Source organism: Larus michahellis, chromosome 2 (genome assembly GCF_964199755.1).
Source record: "Larus michahellis chromosome 2, bLarMic1.1, whole genome shotgun sequence".
Classification (NCBI taxonomy): Eukaryota; Metazoa; Chordata; class Aves; order Charadriiformes; family Laridae; genus Larus; species Larus michahellis.
The window spans coordinates 72,706,182-72,724,544 of NC_133897.1; positions in this window are offsets into that span (position 1 = coordinate 72,706,182).

The window sequence follows — 18,363 nt, forward strand, 5'->3', positions numbered from 1 at the left end:
ATGTGCATGACTGGATGGCTGGCTGCAAAGGAAAAGGACGCCAAATATCTGCATGCTTAAGAACAATGAACCTTCACCTCTTTTTTTTTTTTTTGTCTCTCTGAGGTGAGTCTTCTTGCCTAATTCTGGCAGGGGTAATTCAATGTCTCCCTTATATGCATGGGGAGGTACCACACTTGGCCCATGCTGATTGCTGCTGGTCACTCTGGATGTCATCTCTAAGCATGTGGAGGAATAGAAGGTTATCAGGAGTGGTCAACATGGATTGACCAAGGGGAAATCATGATTGACCAACCTGATGGCCCTCTATGACAGCATGACTGGCTGGGTAGATGAGGGGAAAGCAGTGGACGTTGTCTACCTTGACTTCAGCAAGGCTTTTGACACTGTCCCCCATAATATCCTCATAGGTAAGCTTAGGAAGTGTGGGTTAGATGAGTGGACAGTGAGGTGGGTTGAGAAGTGACTGAATGGCAGAGCTCAGAGGTCCCTTCCAGCCCCTAACATTCTGTGATTCTGTGATTCTGTGATTCTGTGACTCAGTGATTCAGATAGCACAGGTATCTCTGTGTTATGCTGGACTGCCTTGTCAATATGCAAGTCTTTTACTCTGGGCTTCTTCTGTTACATGTAGTATTACCTTGTTTCAGAACAGTTTCATATTAAGTAGGGGATGGTTCTCAGAAAAGGGGGGACATGTTGAAGATACAGCTGTTCCCACAATAGGTAAAGTGCTGTACTGAACGCTCATTAGAAAGACACAGCTTGCAAAGTCATAATGATAATAGAAACAGCAGTGACAATGTCCTGGGTCAGTGCCTTGTGTGCTTCTATGTTTCAAATGCATGCAAGGGATCCTATTAGAGCTTTAAAATCATTTTAAAGGCTTTGCCTCAGCAAGTTTTCATGCACATTTAAACCCCTGGTTCATCATTATGAAGTGTATTAACTTTCCCATGTTTAATGTTTATTTCTGTCCTGAGAGAAATAAACAAATAATACTTTGCAAATGGGTTCTTGGGAAAGGAGGCGAAGTGGCAGCAGGGTATCGTTTGCACTTATAGCTGATTGCTTTAAAAAACTGTTCTAGAGTTCAAAAGGTGAAAAAACAGACTTGGTGAACATGTGCATTTTACTTATATTTTCCTTTTTGCTCAGAATGGATTTACAGAGCAGTCTTTTGACAGGCATGAGGCAGTGCCAGTTATTCAAGTCTTGCGTGAAAGAAGAGAACGCAGGAAGTCGTATTTGCACAGTATTTCTGTGAGACTGCTAGCCTCAAGTGTAGGCTGCTCCCTGCTGCTGCTTCTATATTTACCTCATGAAAGACTGGTTTAAAGTGTAATGAAACCATCGTGGGAAAAGATGTGTTCCTTTTCCGCAAGCGTTTAGAAACAAATAAGCATCTTTATAAAACAATATTAGTGTCTCTCATGCCAAAACATGGGCATGCAACTGCCCACAGAAAAGGTTCATGTAAGGCCATTTAGAGATGTATATTACAGGACTGAATGAAGCTCAGAGAGTGTTGTTTGAAGAGAAAGGTATGTGAAAGTAATGGAAGAAGAAAGTGGAAAGAGTGGATGAAAGAAGCAGAGAACAGTTCTCGGGAGTGTGATCTTGAACAAGCACTTTGTACGATGGGGCCTTGGAGTGGTGAGCAGAGATGTTGTCTCTTGCTGTGCACTGGTGTATTCCAGAAACAGAACTTTGTAAATAAGCAGGAATGCACTAGGGATATTTTCTTCCATCACTGATTTATTTTCCTGAAAGAAGTTGTGTCTAATATGGAAATGCTTTTTATTTTCAATAAACAGTGAGATTCAAAAATTTCATTCTTCCCTCCTGTACATTTACTGCCACTGGGTACAGTTAGTATTCAGAGTTCATTTCTCCTAATCACCTACTGCCAATTGCAATTCTTTCTGCAAAAGCAAATATTGATTTTTGTAATGTGGGAAAAGTCAGCTGAGGGCTCAGATGAAGATCATCACATTTTGTGTGATCTAATCCACTTTTCAAGTGGAAAAGATTACTATATTAATTTGACAGTGGTTTAATACTGAAATTAACTGAATATGCAAATGTTTGAGAATAAGTGCTCAGTCAAACCAGTTCTTAATATCTTGGTGCCTGTTTCTTGGGATTTAAAGAAAAGTAGCTTGGCTTTTCAAAGATCTCAATACTTGCATCATCCCTTGGCTTAATAAGCACATCTTCTGTGACACTATCACGGTTACAACTCATTTATAAATCTGTCCTTATGACATCCATGGAATTTGCTTGTTACAGAAATGTGTTGTGGCAGTGGGTGAAGGAAAGGTTATAAAAAAATTATTGTAGCTAGGGATCTGAGTCACTGTAAGGCTTTATACTAAAATTGCCTCACAGGAGGTACAGCAGTTCTGAACAAAGACTGTGCAATTTATAAATGGAAACTTTTACTCTACAGCACTTTCTTCATGCATGATTAGGCATCTTTAAAAAAAAAAAAAAAAAGGCAGCCATGGTGCAATGCTAACACTTATGAGTGATGCATGATTGATGATCCCCTAAAGGTAGTGAGAGAGAAAATTACCTCCTTCGCTCATTTAAGGACATTACTAGAAGACTCAATGAGTTCAAAGCTCAGGAAATTATGTTAAGAGGACTGAATCAGGCATTAAAAAAATTCAGGATAAATTATTTTCTCAGAAGTTCAAGGGTAAAATTTCTTTTAATGCACTGTAAAAGAAGAAGAACACTTTGACACATTGTTACATGGTACTCTTAAAAAATATCTATCACATCATTTGTGATTTACTCGCACACGTAGTATTCTCTCCGTGTAGTAAATGGACTACAATCTGCAACCAGCACAAATTAATATTACATTTTAAATGCTATGTATGTCCTAGTATCTCAATGTGAAAAGTAAAGGATCCTTCTCCCAGTTGGGAAGGTAACATGATATGCTCAGAAAGAACAGAGGGAACTGGCACCATTCGAAACATTGGTGTTTTCTCCTGCAGGGTTTGAGAGTGAGACCAAGTCAGTGTCAGCTAGCAATGTTGCTTCTACTGCTAGGGAGAGCGGAAATGGGAACAGCCCTAAACAGGTCTAAGGATACTTCTTTTCTTAAATTTTTTGCCTTGCATCTTCTGTAATTAAGTTTCTTCTGGCATTGCTCTAGCCTCAGTCAGGAGCTGGTGAGAGGTGCACTGCAGCTGATCAGAGGGACATGGAGCTGGGTCTGTGGTGTCATAATCCTACTGGGGCATGCATGGCAGCTCTTTTTTACTAGTTGCAGAAGGAAACAAGACTTACACTTTCACTAGTTGCAGAAGGATACTGCCCACTGTATCTGTTTGATCTGTGCCTGATGACTTCAGCAGAAGTTGTCTGAATGATTCAAAATTTGGAAGAGGTAGTTGTCTCAAAGTTATTACGTTCTACACAATTTCCAGGGGGCAGAGAAGAGGCAGCTTCCTCAGCCTTGTAAAGTGTGTAAAGGAGTGCCCACTGTGGCACGAGCTCTACCCTTATGAGGCACAGGGGAGACTATATGGGGGAGCCTATATGTTACGAGCACTCCAAATGGGAATAGCATCAGCTGGAACTGGTGCCGTGTGAGGTGCCAGCGAATCCATCCACAAGAGACATCCTTAGGGAATCAGGTTTCGTTGCTCTTGTTACTTTAGAATTTTGTAAAATACAACTATCCTCACCTGAGCTGAACAAAACGCAAGTTTCTGATTCCAAAGGTGTCATTTTTTATCACAGCCTTTAAAATAGAGGGACATTTAACTACCTACAAAATACACTTTGTCTCAGCTTCTAACCAAAACCCCCTATGGGAGTGGTCTTCAAGTACGACACTAAATATCCTTAACTTATGTCAGTATTCATGGGTGTTGTGAGTAAGAAAACCTGTATGTTGATAGCATAAATATCTTTTTAGTTGAAGAGGATCACAGCAGACTTGTAACATGTCTCTGCCCTATCACAATGTCTTAATATGAGTTTTTAGATGTCTTTTTTGGAGTATGGGAATAATTCTGAGATTTTTGTATTCAAGTAGGAGAAAAAATATTTCTCACCTACCTACAGACAGGAAGGTAAATTGGCAATTTTCTTATTGCAGAACCTTTATTTGATGTAATAAAGACATAAAACCCTAAATTCCCACATTATCACCTGCCATTTAATAAAAATAAGCACAAATAGTGTATTAATGATAGACCATCTAATTTATTTGTGTCTGCGCCAATTTTGAGGGGCTGCAAGCAACACCTGAGTGGCAAGGGAATAAAGAGAACAACATTATCTTTCTGTTGGCTTTTGAGCAACTTACACCTGTCCCCTTAATTGGCTTAACATCACTCCTCCGAGGATTTGAGATTACTTCACCAACTCAGACGAATTATCTGCATTTTAATAGTCACTTAAGCTTTAAGAATGACATGTGAATCAATTCTCTGTAGTCTTGGTCAAGACTAATGCTTTCCTAATACCACATCTTCACAGCATCATAAAATAATATGAATTTCAATGAGTTTCTTGAAGCTACCAGGCAGAGTTGAACATTCCCACTTTCCCTTTACTATATGGAAATAGAATTTTTTTTTCTATACACAAAAAGTATCCACTCTTTTTCAGACTGACAATATCAAGATCTAGAAAAGCAACAAATCAAGAAAGAATAACAGTAAATGTATCCATCTTAAAATTGCTCTCTCAATATGTTGCAGCAGTTGCTCTCATAAAATAGTAGCTCCCTCATAGCTGCCATCACAGAAGGACAGAAACTCCCCTTCATCGGAAGTGCAGCAGATGGGAAAATGTTAATGGCTATGTCTAAATTAACTGAGACAGAGGCACTTCTAAGCTCCCATGTATAAAGCTGGTAGACATTTTGTGACATATCCAGGAGAGACACAGATGCCCGCCATTGCCTGTCCATCTTCACATTTGTGGTTTATTTGGGAAGGAAACAGGTGTGTAGGCGCATTTACTCCCTGAAGGAATTCTGCTGTTGGGACAATCAGGAGCATGAGTTTGATGCACAATTTAGATTTAGTCAGTATCTACATACCTTCACATAGCTGAATATACCAATAAAAGCATTATGTTTTCACATGAGCAGGCTCACTGAAAATTTGGCTTAAAAAGCTCCACGCAAACCATTAAAGTGCTGTCTTCATCATCATTAAAAACTAATCAGGCCCATCAATGCTGATACATCAGCTTCTCTTGTTTGTATACAGAATACATCATTAATTTATTTAAATGTCAGCAACAGACTTCATCAAGGTTCTCTACACTTCATCTTACATCCCTATGCAGGATGGGAAAAGAAGTTATCGCTGCCAGCCATCTCAGTTGGTTCAGCGCAACATAATTCAGACATGGCCTTGGATATTTCCTTTAAAATCTTTGAGGCTAGAGTGTCACAGACTATTCTCTGTGCTGGTGGATTAGCACTTTTGTGCCAGGAGTCCTTGTTCAGAATATTTTCAGCTCTTTTTTTTCTTTATTTTTTTTTCACCACAGTGACATAAAAAGCATCCTGTAAAGGCCAGAATTAGCACCAGATGTGTATGCATGTGGCTGGGAAAGAAAGAGGATAATTGCATACACTTCTAAAGTGAAAAAGCATTTTTCTTCCAAGAGTGAATGTGCTTAATTCAGTGGGTAACTCTCATTTGCTTAGCTTTGCTGCCCACTGGGACTGAGAATAGCATCCTCTTCTCTTCTGACACAGCTTACTTTCCTTGCTTCCTAGATGATCTGTGATTTCATGAAAGCCTGATTGTTGTTTTGTTCAAAGGAATTTTTTGACACAAACTACTTGTTAAATTAGATAAAAGATGCAGATAGTACAATTAGCATGAGGAGAAACAAAACGTCCCTGAAAGCATCAGATCCTTAAAAATGTAGGAAATGGAGTGTATTAACATTAACTTCTGCATAATGAGATGCGATGAGTTAATGCATTAGCCTTTCACCCTAGAAACCTGCATTCAAAACCATAAGCAGACAGAAGTGAATTTGGTAGCTTCATACAATTATCTTTTGAACGTTAATCCACCTTATACAAGTCACGGCACAGTCTGATCTGCCTAGATGCTAAAGAGCAGGTGACTGAAACAGCGTGGAACGCAGCCAGCTCTCTTCTGAGCACCTACAGGGCAGTCGGGTCCCGTTAGTCCATTGCTTTCCTGTGAGTGAAGTTGTTGCTGCTGTAGATTTTTCCTTTGTTCAGCTGACGTCTCTGCTGCCACTATATACTAGTTGAAAATTTGCCCCTATGGTTTTGCAATCTAAAAGTAATAGTCTGTTAGTTAGATTTCATTTAATTGTGGCATAAAGAAAAGTCATCTTAGCTAATTATTTTGAGATTACATGCTCTGAAAGAGAGAGGGATAGAGAGGCACTTGCTTCAGCGACCAAAAATAAATAAGCTGTGAAAAGAGGAGCCTTATTAGGATTGCTGTTTTTCATCACTGTGCTCCATTACATTATATCAAAATCAAATTGCATTAGGCTAGCAGAGCAGCAGCTGACATGCACATTCAATCAAAGCATGCTCCCATTTTATTATGCGCATTGTAGGCAGTACTTAAATATTAACTGAGTACAAATTCCACTTACAAGCATTTTAAAAATAACCCTTATGCATTCTTTTTCAGGCTTTTGACATCAGAATAGGCCTAGGGCTTTGCGTGAGGAGAGGAGACAGCTGCCCAAAGTCCTCAATTTCTCAACTATGCTGATCACGTAAGAATCAGGAGAAATTCAGTGCAAAATCCTTAGAGCTCAGGTCCTTAGAACACATACAGCTTGGGAGAGTTAAATGTAAGCAGCTAATTTGTGATCAAACCTTCAGACACAGGTATGATTTTTTTTTTTTTTTTTCAAATCACAGACACAGATACTTTGATTTGCATGGTAGTATGTAAATATGTTTACGTGTTTGTAAGCTAAGGATGAACAATTCTCCTTTTCATTTATAACCTCTCTGAAAAGATGCCTGCATACTTGTGCAACTGTACAAGTTGTAAGATGTTTTTTCCCCTATTCTTGGCTTTGATATTTGGCAGCCTGGCTGTCAGAGCAGCACAGATCTTGGTTCTGTTGTAAAGCAGGAGGCACAGCACTATGAGATTGTTTCTCTTTCACTGATGAATCTCTAGGGTTTTGGTTTTTTCTTAGCCACTGAGATGCACTGCGTCCCCCCACATAAGGCTACACTGAATGTCTCCCATTTAGTCCAGCCTTCCACCATGCCTGGAACAGCTGCGCATTTGTAGATTTGATGCAGTCCCAGTCAGAGCAAGGAAGTGAATAATACCTGTCTCAGCTCTGCTCTCAGTCAGTAAAGCTGCCAAACACCCTGTGTGTTTCTGTTGTCTTTGGTGTGCTTGTGGCACTCTGGCATCACAAAACAGATCCATACTCATCCCTACCACTTGCAGTGGTGGACCATTCCTGCAATGTCAGGTTCCCTCTTGCTAGCTACCTCTGGCAGTCTAAGCAGCTCAGTGGCACAGCTATAACATGGGAAGTGAAAGGTGCTCTGCAACGTTTATACAGTGCAGGCATTTACTGTGGAGTTGGAGGAAATATGGTTGAGATCCTGGGGCCGAAGGAGGACTACACACCAGAGCTCTCATTTCCTGAGCAAGTTCAAGGACTAGCAAGCAATTATGTAGACAGTGCATCGTACTATCACCCTGAGACAAGTGAGTTTTGTGAAGTGCTTAACCTAAGAAGAGGGATGAAGTACTTAAACATGGAGCTTTAAGTCAGACACCTGACCTGGAGAGAATGAGAGTTCACAAGCGAGTGCACTCTTCTGATGCCTAACTTTTTTTCTCCTCAGTATGCTGCAGTCATGTTCCCAATTTTAGTAGTAACTATGGTATCTTTCTGTGTCTCACCTTCAGCTTTAACTCATCCTTCCCGTATCAAAGCTGCAAAGCTTTGTCTCATCTACAAGTGGCTCAAGTCATCTCTATAAACTATTATCCACCTCTTGCAACAGAGTAATGCAAGGATAAAGCTGTAACCCATGAGTTAGCATATTAAAGCCCTTTCAGCAAGTTCATTAGTCTCATCACACCTCTGTGTGGGAATCACAGAATCACACAGAATCACAGAATCATAGGGATTGGAAGGGACCTCTGGAGATCATCTAGTCTAACCCCCATGCCAAAGCAGGTTCACCTAGAGCAGGTTGCACAGGAACGCATCCAGGTGGGGTTTGAATGTCTCCAGAGATGGAGACTCTGCCACCTCTCTGGGCAGCCTGTTCCAGTGCTCTGCCACCCTCAAAGTAAAGAAGTTCCTCCTAATGTTGAGATGGAACTTCCTATGTTCAGGTTTGTGCCCATTACCTCTTGTCCTGTTGCTGGGCACCACTGAAAAGAGCCTGTCCTCATCCTCCTGACACCCACCCTTTAAGTATTTATAAGTGTTGATAAGATCCCCCCTCAGTCGTCTTTTTTCCAGACTAAAAAGACCCAAATCCTTCAGCCTTTCTTCATAAGAGAGATGCTCCAGTCCCCTAATCATCTTGGTAGCTCTCTGCTGCACCCTCTCCAGCAGTTCCCTGTCCTTCTTCAACCGGGGAGCCCAGAACTGGACACAGTGCTCCAGATGCGGCCTCACCAAGGCAGAGTAGAGGGGGAGGATGACCTCCCTCAACCTGCTGGCCACACTCTTCTTGATGCGCCCCAGGATGCCATTGGCCTTCTTGGCCACAAGAGCACATTGCTGGCTCATGCTCGTCCTGTTGTCCACCAGGACTCCCAGGTCTCTTTCCACCGAGCTGCTCTCCAGCAGGTCAGCCCCCAACCTGTACTGGTGCATGGCGTTATTCCTCCCCAGGTGCAGCACCCTCCACTTGCCCTTGTTGAATTTCATAAGGTTTCTCTCTGCCCAACTCTCCAGCCTGTCTAGGTCCCTCTGTATGGTGGCACAGACTTCTGGTGTGTCAGCCACCCCTCCCAGTTTTGTATCATCAGCAAACTTGCTGAGGGTACACTCTATCCCTTCATCCAGGTCACTGATGAATATATTGAACAGGAAGCTGGGATGCAGCAGTGCAGCATGTCATGCAGGTATGACATGTTCCCTATATTACCTACCAGACCACTCTTTTTTGTCTTGAACTGCTAAAAAGGGATGTTCGAGCTGCTTCTTTAAGTGATGACATTGCTATGGCCAAAGAGCAATGGTTAGTTCATGTCAGTCTAGTGCTGGACACTGCTAGAAGGAAAAATCCAGTCTTTCTCTAACATCAGTTTATTTTGAAGCACCTGAACATCTGTAATAAAGAAACATTCTCCCATGAAACATTTTCCTATGAATCCTGGCATTTCACTACTTTACACTTCAATTGTTCTTGACTAAGAAATGCAACAGGAGGATTCCAGAGGCTACCCAGTGGAATAAACAACAGCCTTTATAAATGCAAAGACTATAAATAAGCAGGCTGATAAGAGCTGGGTATCTGTCAATTTAAATGGCATTCGGCATGTGAACTTTTAATTGAGATGAAGCATTGTGGCACAATGTATTCCATTTATTGCTTTCCATTAACTTTCATGTGACCTATTTCTCTACCTCTTGACAGGTTCATCTTTCTGAGAACTTCACAGACAAAATGATGTTTTCCTTTCTGTCTGCTCAGCTATGATCTCAGCTTGAAGCATCACTTAGCATTCACCGCTACAGGAAATAATGCCAAAGGCATTAAACATTGCTTTATACTCCCCCTCCTCTTATTTAATTTTCCTTCTATTTCTTAACCCTACTTATCTTAAAGTCTAGAAAAAGTATTTGGTGATCAATCTTCATGGTTTCTGTTTTGGCCAATTAAAATGAGAGAGATGTCTTGCAGTTGCTAATCTGGTGAAAGAATAGGAAGCAAGAAAGACTAGAAACTATTGTTACCCTTAGTCCTTAAAAAGAATACAGGCATACAGGTTAAAGAAGTGATTAGTAATTATGAATCATAGTCACCGACTTTTGGATTCATGGGAATATTTTTATCCACACAGTTTCTATCTTTGCTTACTTGATTCCTACAAGAAAGGCAGCAAGAATATAATATCAATGTGTTTGGTTGTACTTGCTTTTGGTTATACTTACTTTTTGGTTGTACGTACTTACCCTTACTATGTCCCTACTGAATTTCATCTTCCTGAAGTGAGGGGGGTTATGCTATGAATGTTGCTCACTGAAAAACCTTTCTGGTTTCAGATAACTAGTGGCTACTCTGTACTTTAATTTTTTAATACAAAACAGTTTCAAGTCTTGCTTATAAATCTAGTGGTATAATATGCTCATAACAGAGGGTTTATGAGCACGTTAGTTCTTGGGGCCACTGCTGTCCGGATAAAATCAGCGGAGACCACTAGAACCCAATGCATAACGACTAGACAGTGTCAGGGGAAGGATCTATATATCCAGGAGAAAAGGGAGAAAACCAAGGTCTTTCTAACGCACGTACAATTGTTGATAAATCACCTTGTTAGGCAAGGCCTAGAGTTTTTATTTCTCTAGTAGTGCAAGCCACACAACTACAGCCATCCTGTAACTAACAGTGATTAAGCAAAATCAAGATATGTGTTTGTATTTCCTATGGAAAGGACACCAATATGGTTCACTCATTTACCAACCAGTTTATGTTTCTTTTCTGGTAATGGTGGTAGATTGAGAATAAGGTTTTAATTTATTGAGTCTGAATGGAGACCCAAATCCAATATTGAAGGCCTTTACGAACAATGCCATTTTAAGAGCTGATTTTGAAGAAGGGGGGACTAAATATTTTTAGGATGTTCATACCAGTTTACAGCAGTTATAGGGTAAGTTACATCCACATGCGAAGGTATTTCTTGTATGAAATAGGTATCTGTTAAGAAAAGTTGGCACTCGAGTATTCTAAAAATACTGGAAAAAACACTTTGATATATGCAAAATGAAAATGGTCATTTAGGAGGTATATTGTACCTATTTACTGCTGAGGTTGGTATCTGGAACATATAAATGCAGATTTGGCTAAGAATAAACATAATTTCTAGTATATTATTGATTAGAAAAGTTATCTGATTATGCTGAACTTATTTAACTAATTTTATTGTTTGCTAAAAAGCATTTGTTTTATTTCATTCAGTAAAACTTATTTAAATCTGCTCCAGTGTCACATCCAGAAAATATCATACATACTTTAAGCAGCATGCCTTCCACACAAACATAAGGTTACTATAAATTGTTACCCAGATGCCCATTAAGAGACAAGCTGGCTATTTACCTTTGCTCAGATAGTTCCCAAGAGCTAACATGAGGATTAAAACCGCTATGTCAAATACTGGACAGTGAATTCCAAGCCTCCAGCATGCTCTGCATGAAAGATTATCTGCATCCTCTGTAACCTTTTAATCTGCATCCTAGGAAGTCATCAATTTAAATTCCCATATTGAAATAAAACAAAAAAATACTGACATTCACTTGCTATCTGATTTCCTTTATCTTAGCCTTTGTTTCCTGAAATTCCCCAGTCTCACAGTATAGCAGCTCTTGAGATCAAAAAGTCATACACAATTTCCTTATTCCAACACCTTTGCTTGGTTTTGCTGCAGCATAACTTATTTCATTCTGAGTTGTAAAAGAAATGGAGCTGAATGTTGCCATTTTGATTTACTGTAGAGGGTTAGACTGTACAGGTTAGTTTCTGCCCCCACAGTAGAGCATGTGGTTTATGTAGATAAGATCTTCCCATAGGTAGAAACACAAATGCTTCTTTTCTCATAGGTAGTTAGAAGTGCTGTGGGTGTAGAGCATCCATTGCATGCCCAAAGGATGTTTTTCCAAGAAGTACATGTTTCTTGCCCCGGAGATGGTATGTGCTCTTCAGCCAGGAGCAAAAGGGAGCATGACTTGCTGTATGTCAAGGCTGAGAGAATGGTTTTGAGAGTCCTGTGCAAAGAAGTAGGTAGTCCATGAAAATACCAAAATATTAACTTTTCAGGAAAAAATGGATTCAAGTCTCATGATTTCTGTTTTTTCTCCTCTGAGCATGTAACCCCTTCCCTGAGAGGGGAACATTCACAACATCCTATTCTGTCACACCTAGGTCTAAATGTTATTTGGAAAATGAAAGAGGAAGCACAAACTGTGATGTGTGCTGCAGGGCTGCTTGCTTGTCAGGCACTAGAAAACATGAAGGAGATAATTGAGATGGTGGTGGAAACACTGATGAAGGTGACTGCATTATACCAGCAATTTTTTTTAGACAGCTTGCTGTCTGAAGACCTTACTAAATGCCACCAATCTCAGACATGAAAGAGTGGCTGCTGCTCTGTTGAGGTTGCTGCTTAATCCTTTATAAACGGCAAAAAGATCACAACCTTTTCTTCTAAAAATAAACATCTGAGCAGGCAATTATGTATTTTTTTTGGTTTTGAGTTTGTTTTTAAATAATAGCTTGTTAACTGCAAGGCAAGCAAAACTGAAGTGGAATTGTAGAGACATGGTGAATAGGGAATCCCAAATGTTACTTGGTAGTAATAAATACATTGCATCATTGCATGCATTGATAGGTGTTACAGGTGAACTGTTCCCTTGTCTTTGGCTTGTGTTCTATGCATCTTAGGATATAATTTCTCAGACAATTTAAGTTACTAATTAAATGTGCTCATTATTTCAATTTATTTACCTATACTTCAATAAAAATCTGCCTAAGTTGTGAAGTAAAGTACGAGAGAAGTTAAAGTTTACTGCTAATTCATTTTTAAGACAAGAGAACAAGAGAACTACCTAACATAGTCTTAAAGTAAACCCTTATAGTAGAGCAGTGACACTCTGATTAAATAACTAGCGAGTTCCCATTTGTTACGATTAATGTATTTGTAATTAACAAACAAAATTTAATCCCCCACCTTCTCCAATTGACTTACAAGGTTGTATACTCCTGACTTGAAAGCACCTTTGAAAATCAGGTCTTCTTCAGAAGAGTCCTACAAATCCTTATATTTTGTCACTACCTCTCACGCATTTCCCACTTCAGTTACCATCTGTAACTATCACATCATGTCAACAATGTGCTCTTTCTCACCAGGTGCGAAGAGCATTACTATTCATGTTCTTTATTTTCTTAATTACATCTTGCACTTCTAGTTACTCTGCCTCAGGTATCTTAAGTATTAATCACTTCACAGTCACTTATGCTAACCTGAACATGGCTATCCACTTACCTCTCTATCATCAACAAACCAAAATGCGCTGATTACATATTTGAAAGCAGACAGGCACGCTGTTTTGCACTGTGACGTTTTTTTTTTCAAATGTGTACAGACCAGTCTCAATCTTCTGTTCATTTCCTCTCCTCAGACATCTTTCACTGTATTAATTTGTCCAGTAGGCATGCAATCAACAATGTTCTTTATAAAATTACTTGCAGTCTCTCTGGAATGGCTTTTATTAACCCTCTACAGGCTCATTTTATCTAGATAAACTTGTTTCACATTTTCTTCCCTCGGAAATAACAGTCATTCCCTCTGTTATTAACCAAAATATTGCTAGAAAGCCTTCAGTTTGTACTCTTGTTCCGTAACGCTTGGATTCTAAGTGGGTTAAGTTCAGGAAACAGCGGAAGGAGACTTTTTCCTGAGCTACTTAAGGTGTTGCAATTTTCTGACAGCATTAGGAGTAGGAAGAGGTGACAGGATGACTCATTTTATTATACTGGGTACTGAACTGATGCAGCACTGAAGAGATGAGATCTACCTATTCAACTGAATTGGATAGAGTCTGCTTTTGGGATAGGAGTGTTCGTTTCTTACCTTCACTGCCCCCAGGAGGTCTGAAACTATTCATAACAGACAGGATGTTTACCTGCCAGTTCTCACACAAGCATGCACTTACTATGATGTTAACATTAGCAAGCAGTGCTCTAGGCATTGCTATGGACTATCATTCCTTTAGCTTTTTATTTGTTGCTCAGCTTTTTAACAAGATGTATTTTATCAGCTTTTGGGAAACCTATATTTAACAGTATGCTGCAATATTCCTGCGAGGTCAAGTAAATAGCATTACACTTCAAGAAAAAAATGAGCTCTTTAGATGTATATTGGAGGATAGCAATGAGAATGAGCAGAAGTCTACAACACATGACCTTCAAAGAAAGAGTGAGTGAATTGGTATTACTGAGAGTAAAAAACAGAAGACTGAACAGAGTTGAATTAACAGTCCTCAAGTACATAAAAGGCGGCTTCAGAAAGAAAATGAATGATCCGTTCTCTCTCTCCATGGTGAATAGGTAAAGAAATACTGAGCTAAAGCTGCAGCAAGAAGATTTGCTTTAAGTCCTAATGTGACTTTGGCATACATAAAAAATTAATTATCACCTGCTCTGTACTGGCTCAGCCATTCTAGCCAGGATTTTAGGGGTTTGCAGGCTAGTTCTGTGAAATATATTACGATAGCAGTTATTTTTTGTTATTTCAATTTTTAAAACTCTTTGACCTTTTAATTAAATTGTGGCCCTGTTTTATTAGGTGTCCTGTAAACACAAAACCAATCCCTACCCTGAAGTGATAACTCAGAGAGTATTAAAAACCATTATCATTGATTTTTGTTGTTTTTTGGTAGCACTTAAAAATGCCAGGCATGGTTTCAGCTCCTCTGTGTAAGACTGACCATACATACCTGACCATCACAACTCTGAGGGTATTACAGCTAAAAGACTTTCTGCTCTGTAATGGTATAGAACAAGGTCTCTTCAGGTTCTCAAGCAACCATTGCTCTTGATGTGGAGCAATGTGGTTGCAGTAACTGGTGAGCCTATTTTAGGCATTGTCTTCCATAAAGCTTTTAATTAATTATTTTTTAATTTTTCCTTTGGACAGCCCTGTCAAAAACAGGTTGGTTACAACATATCCATGCAATGAGAATAAGTCCCCACTCTGTTGCCACTCAGAACGGAAAAGATGCAAATTTTAAAACTACACAAAGCCACTCATAATATAAGTAGCTTCTTAAGATGCATCTTACCATTTCTTGACATCTGTGTGGTTATATCTCAGCTAAGTGTTGAAGACCCAGAGTGAAAATTGTTCATCTTTGTTTAAAGGGAGACAATTTAATCAGGACAAGTCTTTTATTTTTGTAAATAAGGAATTTTACTATATAGATGATCGCATGAGACTACAAGTGCTTTGGCTAAGAAATGGAGTGAAGAATAGTAATAAGTCATCATTGTTGAGATATTAAAAAAAAAGTCATCATCATGCTTTCCACTTATTCAGCATCTCTCATTTAAGTCTTGAAGTACTGAAAAAGACATTCAAGAAGTCCTGCGAGACAGAGGAGTTTTAAGAATCTCCCATAATATGGAGACACCAAATATACCCTTAGCCTTGGAGAGAACTTGTAAAGACACACAGAAGATCTTACTCGTGTTCTGAGCAGCGTGGCACACAAGATGCAGTAAGAACATTTTTGCTTATATTCTCGAACTCCCATTGTTCTGATTTTTCTTTCAGAAAGATGGTTGCTGTTCTAATGTATGAAACTCTGTCTGAAAGGTGTAACACTTCCTATGCAACGTGGTGGAGAGGATTTGCGAGTGACCAAATTATAGCAATGACACGGCACTTCAGAAATGTTTAATCTTTCAGGGAAATAACTAGTTCTGCTGTAATTTCCTATCTAAGTGTAGGAAATAGATGAATTTTTTTTCAAAGTCAGAGATGTATTAGGTAATACCATAAAACTGCATTTACCACAAGGATAAGTGCTAGTTACATAAAGTTTGATATTAGAAAAGATAAAAAAAGCTTTGAACTATGGAATAAAATTTCTTCCCCAAATATTACTCCCCACTGCAGGTGGTTATTATCTAATACACTCCCAAATGAGTCATGCTCCAGAATAATCAGTGTCTTGAGAGTAAGCTTTAAGACTCCTTTTGCAAGATATGAATGCATTTAAATTCTGCAGACCTTGAAATACATGGGTTATACTTACAATACATATACTATATGCAAAAGATTGAGTGAGGAAATAACAGGCTTCCTGCTTCATTTATTCTAAGGCAGCAACTCATTTCAGCTGTTAATCTGTTTTTGCATGACTGATGTTTAAATTGACTAGTGCTAAAACAGAAATATGTCATCTACTCCTGATACTATCTCAGTTTGATTTTAGAATGAGATGAGTGCTTGTGGTTTTTTTAGATTGTTAACCATAACAAACAAATACTTAAAGAGCAAAAGAATGAAAAAATCTGTGTTTCTAGATTTCAATTTTGTGCTTGTTTGACTGCAGTTTCTAAGAAAGTGCTGACTCGACTCTGAAGATTTTTATTTCATCCTAGCATTTATAAGGTGTCATTATTGATACAGAGGATTTTGTCATGGACCTGCACAACAGGCCAGAAACTGTATTTATTCCATTTGCAGGTAACACTGCACTAAGACAGTCTACTGAGAAATTGGAGTATAGATGAGAATTTGGAAAGATCTTGACAAACTGCAGAGTAACTTAAAAAATGGCATGCAGCTGAGTAAGGACAAGGAAAGTTCTGCTCTTACACAAGAAGGATCAGCTGCATAAGCACAGGATAGATCTGGTTGTTAGTAACATCTCTGCAGAAAAGGACCTGTCAGATCTAGTAGATCACATGCTGAACATAAGGCAAGAGTTGCAAAAAAGGAAGATGCTGTAGTACAGTGTAAGACAGGAGCCTGCCCTGGAAGGCACATCAGCCTCTCTTTCTGATCTACTCAACATTCATTAGATCCAAGCTGGCGTACTGTGTTGAATTTGAGCACGATTCTTCATGAAAGATGGACAAATTGAAGTCAGTCCAGTGAATAACAGTAAGGATAATGAGAAGTTTGAAAACGTAAACTCGGAGAAATGTTGAAAGAATGAGGAGAGGAGAGGAGAGGAGAGGAGAGGAGAGGAGAGGAGAGGAGAGGAGAGGAGAGGAGAGGAGAGGAGAGGAGAGGAGAGGAGAGGAGAGGAGAGGAGACATAAAGGCTGCTGCAGTATCTGCTCTCCATATCTTTTCTGAATATAACTGGTAGGCTTGAATTACAGTCAGAGAGATGTAAACTGGACATTGGGTAAAACTTTCCAGCACTGAAGTTATAAAGCACTGAAAATGGACTGCCTAACATTGTTATGCAGTTGTTTGTTTGGAAATTTTAAAGGGTTGATTAGACTACATTGATCAGGAATGTCGTACACAGATCCTGCTCAGAGCTTGGGAGATGGAATAGCACCTCTGTTGAGGCTGTTTTCGGTTCTTTCCTATGATTCAGCATGGCATTGGACCTGAATGGTCCTATGGGTGCTTGATTACACTGATAGATGTATATTATGGCCAACATTTTCAAATGCAGATATTTAATCTCAGGCATGTATGTAACAACATTCTCAATCACCCAGATGCATGACTTAATGCTCTAAAGTTCTGAAGGTGCACGGCTTGTTTTTAAGTTTTGCACGTGCTATAGATATAGAAGAACATAAATACCAATACGGCCTCGTACTTCAGTTTCCTGTCCAACTGCACCAGATGCTCCAATGCAGATTCATAAAACCCTAAATTAGGCAAGGATAGGATAATCTGCAATATCCTTCTAATACCTGGTAGCAAAGGTTGGCTTAAACTCTCAAGCATCCAGTTTAGTGTTTCTTCCAGATTGTCTATTAATAGCAATCATTTAAATTCCGGATGGTATTGTTATCCTTTTAAATGTTCAGTCACTTTTTATATCATTGGTTTTTGAACTGTAGCCGCAGTCTCCGCAGTTAAATTGCATGTGGTGTGAAAAATAATTCTGTAATGTCTTTTTAGAAGGGTCCAGAAGAACTGGGGGACATTTTTGCTGCTGCTGTTAATGTTGACATGTCTTAACAAAACATTCCAGCTGTCATGAAAATCTCGCAGGTGCAGAATGAATTTTCTGGAAACAAGCAGCCCCACCCCAGAACAGCCAGTAAGCCAGAGGCTACGGTGGTTGTCTAAATTAACACTGAATGAAAACCTGGGTCTCTTGTATCCCAAGTGAGTTCCATAATTGCTCACAGTCCATTTAAAAACCAACAGCAGATGTTCCATAGTGCACTGCATATTCATTATGCTAGAGATGGCTTCTGTGCGTTGGCATTTGAGGAACTGGGTTGGAGTATGTAAAATGAAGGCTTGGATCTCTGCTGCAAGACAGGAAACACAAACCAGAAAAGAATTGTCTGTTTGCTAGGTGAGCACCTGAGCTTTCAAGATCTTAGCATTTCTAGATGGCATACTCTGTTAAATTCTGCCCTCTTCTTCCTTTCAGGAGAATTATGAAACACAAAATCACA